The sequence below is a fragment of the Acanthochromis polyacanthus genome, chromosome 17, assembly GCF_021347895.1.
Source record: "Acanthochromis polyacanthus isolate Apoly-LR-REF ecotype Palm Island chromosome 17, KAUST_Apoly_ChrSc, whole genome shotgun sequence".
NCBI classification, from domain to species: Eukaryota; Metazoa; Chordata; class Actinopteri; family Pomacentridae; genus Acanthochromis; species Acanthochromis polyacanthus.
In genome coordinates, this window is record NC_067129.1 from 5,372,904 (window position 1) to 5,380,469 (window position 7,566).

The 7,566-nt window shown below is 37.0% G+C and overlaps 1 long non-coding RNA gene across 2 annotated transcripts in view; it reads right to left on the minus strand.

Moving 5' to 3' along the window:
• Positions 1–5,222, minus strand: part of LOC127530560 (uncharacterized) — a 33,353-nt gene extending 28,131 nt beyond the window's left edge. The window contains exon 1 of one of the 2 annotated variants that reach the window (XR_007937132.1): positions 4,883–5,222. This is a non-coding gene — a long non-coding RNA (uncharacterized LOC127530560). The remainder of the gene's footprint in view (positions 1–4,882) is intronic. The other variant, XR_007937133.1, reaches the window with a different exon arrangement.
• Positions 5,223–7,566: the final 2,344 nt, after the last annotated feature.

A 7,566-nucleotide genomic window follows, 5' to 3' on the forward strand; every position in this document is an offset into this window, starting at 1 on the left:
ACAGATTCTAGGGAAACAAACCAAAGGCATGCCAAGACTGAAGTTTTCGTATGCTGTGACACATGCACACGATTATCTTGTGGTGATCTGGTCTGATTGTGTCTGGGGGTAGAGGTTTTGTTCACTGATGGTATGGGGACATTTTTGTTACAAAGGTCCCTGCAGCTCTGTTATATAAAGGCCCAACAAGGCCGCCTGGGTTCAAAGTATCTCATGTATCACTGGCCCAGTTTAAACAGCTCACTTCCTGTTTTTACTGTAAGACGTCTGCTCAGGGCCCTTTGAGGTAACGGCATCTCAAAGCTAAACTGCAGTGGTCCAGTCCCCTGTTTGATCATGTATGCACATGCAAATTACAAAAATAAGTCAATAAACAAACGAGCTAAGCACTCAGGCAGTCATTAATAGAAACACATTACTTCCTTTTTCAAGTGCTGACAAGAGAGCAGGAGCATCAAGTCCAGTTTGATCATATTTAGAGCTTTAGCGCCCTCTACGGGTGATTCATGGTGCAATGTTTGGCTAAATCTTGACAAAGGGTGACACCTGGTGTTCATTAGGAATTAAGGCTTAAGGTTTCTGTGAAGTGTCTTGAAACAATCTGAATTGTAACGAGCACAATGTAAAAAAAATTGAACTGAATTCATTCATGAAATCTAATGTTTTGATGTTGAAGCCGTTTCTGCAGAATTTATGACACAAAAACACTTAAATCACTAAATCACATAAAATAAGCTATGATTTCAGTAAATATTGACAAGTATCAGCATGTTTTGGTATAAAAAGTACTCATGTTAGAGCTGAGTTAACAGTGTTAAATTACTATAGTGGGTAAAGAAATACTATTTAACAATATGACAGTAAGAAAATAATAAAAAGTGTTGGTGTCAAGCTCATTAAGCAGAGCGGTCACAGTCAGCGTAACGTGTACTACATGGTAGGTTTTAAGTAAACAGCCATGTGCCGCTCCCAGAGCAGAAATATTGCAGCTATTAAAGGTGGGGCGACGTGCTGCTGGGAAACCAAGGCTCAGCAAAGCCTTTGAGTAATAAATATTACATAAGAAATGTTTGCTTTGTTTTTACTTTTATTTGTATTAATCTAAATGCACAAATTAGTCTCCAAGCTATTAAATAATTGCAATGAAGTAAAACATGTACCTCAGTGAAAGCACTCGATTAAAATGAAAGCAATTCCAAACTAGAAAAGCACTCAGAGAGTGCAGACCTCCGCCAAGGATAGAGTGGAAAACAGGAAACTCATGCAGTAAAGGATGATGAGCTGGAATCAAACCTGCGTCTCTGACACAGTTCTGTTTACAAATCACCTTCTTAACCAGTTAAGCTATCTGGACACCTTGTTCCAATTTGTTGGACGACATACTAACCTATGATGTTTTTGTCATATTTTGGACCACATACTTAAAAAACATACGAAAAAAACAGAATCCAGGATCCTTTCCGGATTGCCACCAAAATTAAATCAGCTCTTCCTCTTACCATAGTCTACATCCCCTCAAAATTTCATCTGAATCTGCCCAAGCGTTTTTGAGTTATCTTGCTAACAGACAGACACACAAACGCCAGGTGTCACATAACCTCCTTGGCGGAGGTAACTATAGTCAATACTTAGATGACTACTTTACAGAAGTTATTGGGAGTGTAAATGGCTCTAAGTTTGTGTTATTTATTACAGGCGAATACTACGTTAAATACTGTATGCAAAGGAGCAATAACAATGATGTGATTGATCTGTAGATTGATTGTGGCCATCTGATGTTTTTTTGTTGTGGTTGTTTTTCTGTTTGAGTTTGGAAAAAAGACTGGGGTAGAAGTTAAAAAGACTTATTCTTCATCCTACTCCTGTTCTTGTACATGGGATGTGCGTATTCTGTGCTTTATAAATTGTATCCATTTGTTGATTTTTTTTACGCATTACCATGGAAAAGAATAAATGAAATGAAATGAAATGAAACTGTGCTCATGTACAAATCATTGCTACTTTACTTTATTATTTTTCATTACAAGGTACTTCCAGCATATTTCTAAACTCCGTACCTTATTACATGATATTTTTGTTGTCACTTATTATTATAGAAACAATAGTTAACAAAAATTTTACAGAGCAACAAAATTTTAAATCTTTTGTTGCTCTAAGTAGATGGTACAAACTACTTTAAAGTGGAGGAAAGTACATTTCTTTAACTATAAATTTGAGGTATTTGTATTTGAATCTCTTCATTTTATGTCACAATATTTCATTAATAGATTTATTTGACCGCGTTAGTTACTTTTGGGACAGAGATATTACACAATTTATAATAAAAAGAGCGTGTAAAATACAGCACATTGTTAAAGATTAATCCAGCGTTTTCCAAATGTTTTAGCTCCTGATGTCTTGCAAAAAAAAAAACAGTGAATTCAGTAGTCTGTGTAACAACTCCACCAAATACTGAAGTTTCCCTCTGAACTTCTCACAACAATGTTCAAATGAATCACCAAAATCAGAGATGAAGGGAAAAAGCTGAAACATATTTTTGTAGCAGAACTTTTTTCTCTTTTGTCTCCCATCAATCATGCCCCTTCAGCTTTGTCGTCTGAAACAGAATATAAAGTAGTTCAAACTGCAGCTGACACAGTGATGATTGATTATTAATAACAGAATGATGTTATGCAGAAAAATATCAGTCTGAAGGACCAAACCAGTACTTTTACTTTATTACTTAAACAGGACTTTTACTTCAGTGGAAGTTTTTAAGCTCGACTTTTACTTGTACGGGACTATTTTTACGTTACTGTATTGGTACTTTTACTGGAGTAAGGATTTGAATATTTCTTTCACCACTGCTATGTGAAATAGATCAAATCAGCTCTACTGTCATCTACAAGAGTAAAATGTTGCTTCTACATTTGTTCATCCATGACAATAACGGTTCTGTCTATCTATGTAGTTGCACTTACAGGCTGTATTTTTCTGCCTTTGTAGCAGATGCATAAATGCAAATATAATTTACAAATAGCATAGAATATTAGTATATTCACGGTAAAAGCACAAAAGCCGATCAAAGTCAATCAAAATCGAGTCCACAACACAAACAACCGGTCGTAAATCTTGTTTGCTTCAATAGAGAGTGTGGAAAAGAGCGGAAGTAAGAAGCAGGTTGGAAAGGGTGGAAAAAGTATCAGGTGTAAAAACAAAAACGACGGTGAGAGCAGCCATGTTGTATGGTTTAGAGACTCAGACACTGAGGAAAAGAAAGGAGGCAGAGCTGGAGGGAGCAGAGATTAAAATGTTGAGTCTCTCTCTGGAACTGACCAGGATGGATAGGATTAGGAATGAGTTCATCCGAGGGACGGCGAATGTTAGATGTTTTGGAGCCAGAGAGGCCAAACTTATATGGTCTGGACATGTACAGGAGGGGCAGGGAATGTACTGTATCAGTAGAAGGATGCTGAATTAAGAAGAGGACATGAATTTAGCTGGTGTGAGAAAAGAGGATGCAGAGGATGGGGTTAGATGGAAGCAGATGATTTGCAGTGGCGCTTTGCGAAAAGCACAAAGGAAAAGGAGAGGAAACTTAAGTGTAGTGTAGTTACAATACAGGCCTACCTCCTGATACAATAAAAGATGGTAAAGTATTCTTGAAGAATAAATAAACAAAAGAGAATACTTAGAAAGGTCAGTATATAATTGGGTGACTTCTCGTAACATAGTTGACTGGTATCAGTTGATTTTTATTTTTTTTTTGCTTTTGTCAGGTTTGAAATCAACATGGCGGCCTATAACCAAACACCACATGGCATTTTTGCAGAAAGATTCTTCTAAATATTATATGCAGAACTGAGCAAAATTGGAATTGAAAGTTATTTATAAGGATCTTGTAGTAAACCTGCTGACATGAGATAAAGCCACACTTGATTCACACACTACTTTGGATGATTATTTAGTTGATATTTTAGTGATATCCAGACATTTTAATGAATAATTGATTGCTTCAATAATAAATAAATATGGAATTTGTAAAGACATAATCATAATGAACTTTTTTAAAAATATAAATGCATGCAAGATATATCCCATGAACTTCAAAAGTCCCTTAATTTTATATTGACCCAGGAGAAATAATTTTACCCACAGGGTATTTGGCGACACCTAGCTGTCATCTGTGATACAACATTTATGGAAATGACAAGAAATGATGCAGTGAGCCGCCATTTATACAGATTGTGTAACTATGGATTTTTTTAGTTTTTTTTTTTGTGAAATTACAGATACAGTATGAGGCCACTGTTGTTACTTACATACTAAAAAAATATACAAAAATACTCAAGATTAAATGTAGGATCATCAATAATCTGTAAGATTCCGTTCAATTTGTAGGAAATATTTCTATTTCAATCATTTTGGATTACAGAAAAATGAACAGAATGAGCCACTGTGTGTTTTGCAAAAGAATAAAATAGACCCTATGTGTGACGAAAATAACATTAAAGAATACAAATGTAGTCTAGAATACATTATACATAGTAAAATGACTGCAATACAAGAGGATTAAAGATGATAATAGAGTATTAGGAATAATAAATGTAAAAAAAAAAAAAAGAAGAATGAAATCAACTGCTGTAATCATGCTTTGCTTCTCTCACTTCCACTTTTGGATTTTCCTCAAACACATATCAACAATGATGACAAACACAAAGGTTTTATAATTTTTTTTTTTTAAAAAAGGCTTTGTTAATTAGATAAATAAAGTTTTGTGATGCCTTTTTAGAATCACATCAAGGCCTTTTAGGAGAAATCGGAACCACCATCGCCATCAGGGCCGACAGGATGAGCGTCTACCAAGAATCAAACAATCAGGAATAAAAAGCCAAAAACTCACCGCAAATTAAGCCTCCATCAGGTTATTCCTTACTGAGGTTGTTCCGATGAAGGAAATCCATCCACGAATGCAGTAAAGTTCCAACATATTGGACAAAGAAGCAAACACTTTGCCTTAATGTCTGCGTTTACTTTCACTTTGGCTTTAGCCAGGACTGCAACGTCTGCGTTTACTTTCACTTTGGCTTGAGCCAGGACTGCTCATGAAATCATAGCCAGTAACTTCCCTCCACAGCTGCTGGTGCTGCTGGTGTTTATCTGCAGCTGCCATCCTTGCACAGCACAAACACAAACCTAATTACAAAAATAATACATTAGACATGACTTGTTTTAAAATTGAAACAAAACAAAAAATGTAGAGATTTTTATTTTTTTTACGTTGATGCTTCTAGTCAGACCTGAAATGAAAGTGAAGCGCTGGTGGACTTTCCATGGAAACAGGTGACGCCCCTAATTTTTTTTTGTATATATATCTTCCGCCGAATAATCACACCAACGCAAGTGTTGATGATTCAGCAATCCCAGATGTGTGCTCACACAGTTTGAAAATGAAATACAGAATAAAAATATGTCAAAGTAAAAGCATCTTACAGCAGCTTTAGCTTTAAATAAAAGTTTCTAAAACGTGGCTGTGTGTGTTTTGTTTTTTTGTTTTAAAAAAAGCACTAATGGAGTTATTTTTTAATATCTGCTATTGTCAGTTTGATCCCAGTTGTACCACCAGGGCTAAACAGAAAGTTTATTGTCAAAAACCTCTGGAGGAATTCTTATATGTAGTTCCAAATGAGGCTTTTCAGTAATAAAAAGCAAATTTTTAAAAAAATGCATTTTTTTTTTTTATCCACATGCCACACAAAATAAAACAACTTCAGCTCATAACAATCAATGAGGGCAGCCTAATTTGTGCAGGTTTGAATTAGATGAAAGGATCCGTCTGTCTTCTGTCATTTACACACCTGAGCAGTTAAATAGCATCATAGGCGTCAGTTTAGGGGGGGACGGTGGAGATGTGTCCCCCCCACTTTTTGTCAGGGGTCATTTTGTCTCCAACACATTCAAATTCTTCACATGTAAGCCGTTGTAAACCCAGTTATTTTCAGTAGTATAGAAAATTCCGACGCTCCTGAACGCACCATCCGCACTCGGCCGAGAGTTGCACAGACATGCAGCACACCTTCCTGAGGTTAAAAAAAACGTGCAGATGCTAAATTTGCGCCAGTGCCAAGTGGAAGCTCCGACCAGAGGCGTGCAGGGGCAAAATTTTGGTCCGGGAGAATTAGTATTATAGCTGCCCACAGACCCCTCTATACATGTACTGATAGCTCAACAGGTTGAGCCTCTGCCTTTGGTACAGTGGTTGTGAGTTCAAGCCCAGCTAGTAGCATTTTGCCGCCGTTCTTCGACATTTTCTCAAAGTGCTGTGGTCTTCATCCCCCCCACTTTTTAAAACAAACTGACGCCCTTGAATAGCATTATCACATAAAAACAGGAACAAAGAACCAACATTTGATACAGGAACCAAGTCGATTTTACAGAACAGAAATCATGATGCTGATCTATCGAATGAAATAGTTTATATGTCATATTGACAAGGAACTATGTGGTCTTTGTTATCATAGACTGTATATAAAGATGGATGTAGCATCTGGCTCCAAAATTGAAGCTCACCCGGAAGTGTCAAAAACTTGTAATATCACGCCGTCCACTAGGGTTGGCTCCAAAAAGCTTTTGCTCCATAGACCCCAATTCATTTTTGGAAAAAATAAAATTTGATAGACTGATTTTCTACAGCTCAGGATTTTTTCCCCGTTAGTGTTCATGGTCAAAATGAGAGATCAGGTGGCCGATCTTAAAATAAATCAATACTGAATTTTAAATAAATCGTTAAAGTTGGCGGAGCCAGGGGGCGTGGCTATACTTGATTGACAGTCCCATTGACTGGTCCTGCCCCGAGTTGCTCTCCGGTCCGGCCTGTTTGATGACGCTTTTTCCGTCGACCAGGAAGTAGCAAAATCCGGGCTTCATTTTCTCGGCGTTGAAACCAACGGGTGACGTCACGGTTAGTTCATGCCTGTTTGTTATCCAGGAATTCATTTCACAAACTAGCTAGAAACTCATAATGACTCTGCACCACTGTCTGCTCAGCCGTGATGCTTACTCTGCTACATGTGCTGCAGTGTTGTAAACAATGGAGTCGAAGCTGCTTTCAGCTATTTCTAAATTACCCCAAAACTCATTTTCTGCATCATGTAGTGGGAAGTTTCCATAGTGGCCAACATATATGTCAATAACAAAACCAACGATAGGCTAACCAATATATCAGTTTGGCTCTAAAAAGAACATAAAGCTACTTCATTACTCTGTATTTTCATAGAAACGGATTTTGGAAAATAGAAACAAAGCCAGTGTCTCACTGCTGCATTACCACGTTTACTTACTTGATTTCAGCAGACTTCCATTCTGCTCCCAGTCAGCCTTTGTCTCTGCTCTTCACATATCTGCTGGGGTCAATATGTAACTGCAAGACTTCTTGTAATGTAACATAGTTGCCATTTTGGCTGTTTTCAGGCCTAAAATCAACACTGCCGCCTGTAACATGGCAATTTTACAGAAAGATTCTTCTAAATATATATACAAATACGTAAAATTGAAAGTTATTGTACTAAACCTGTTGACGGGATAAAT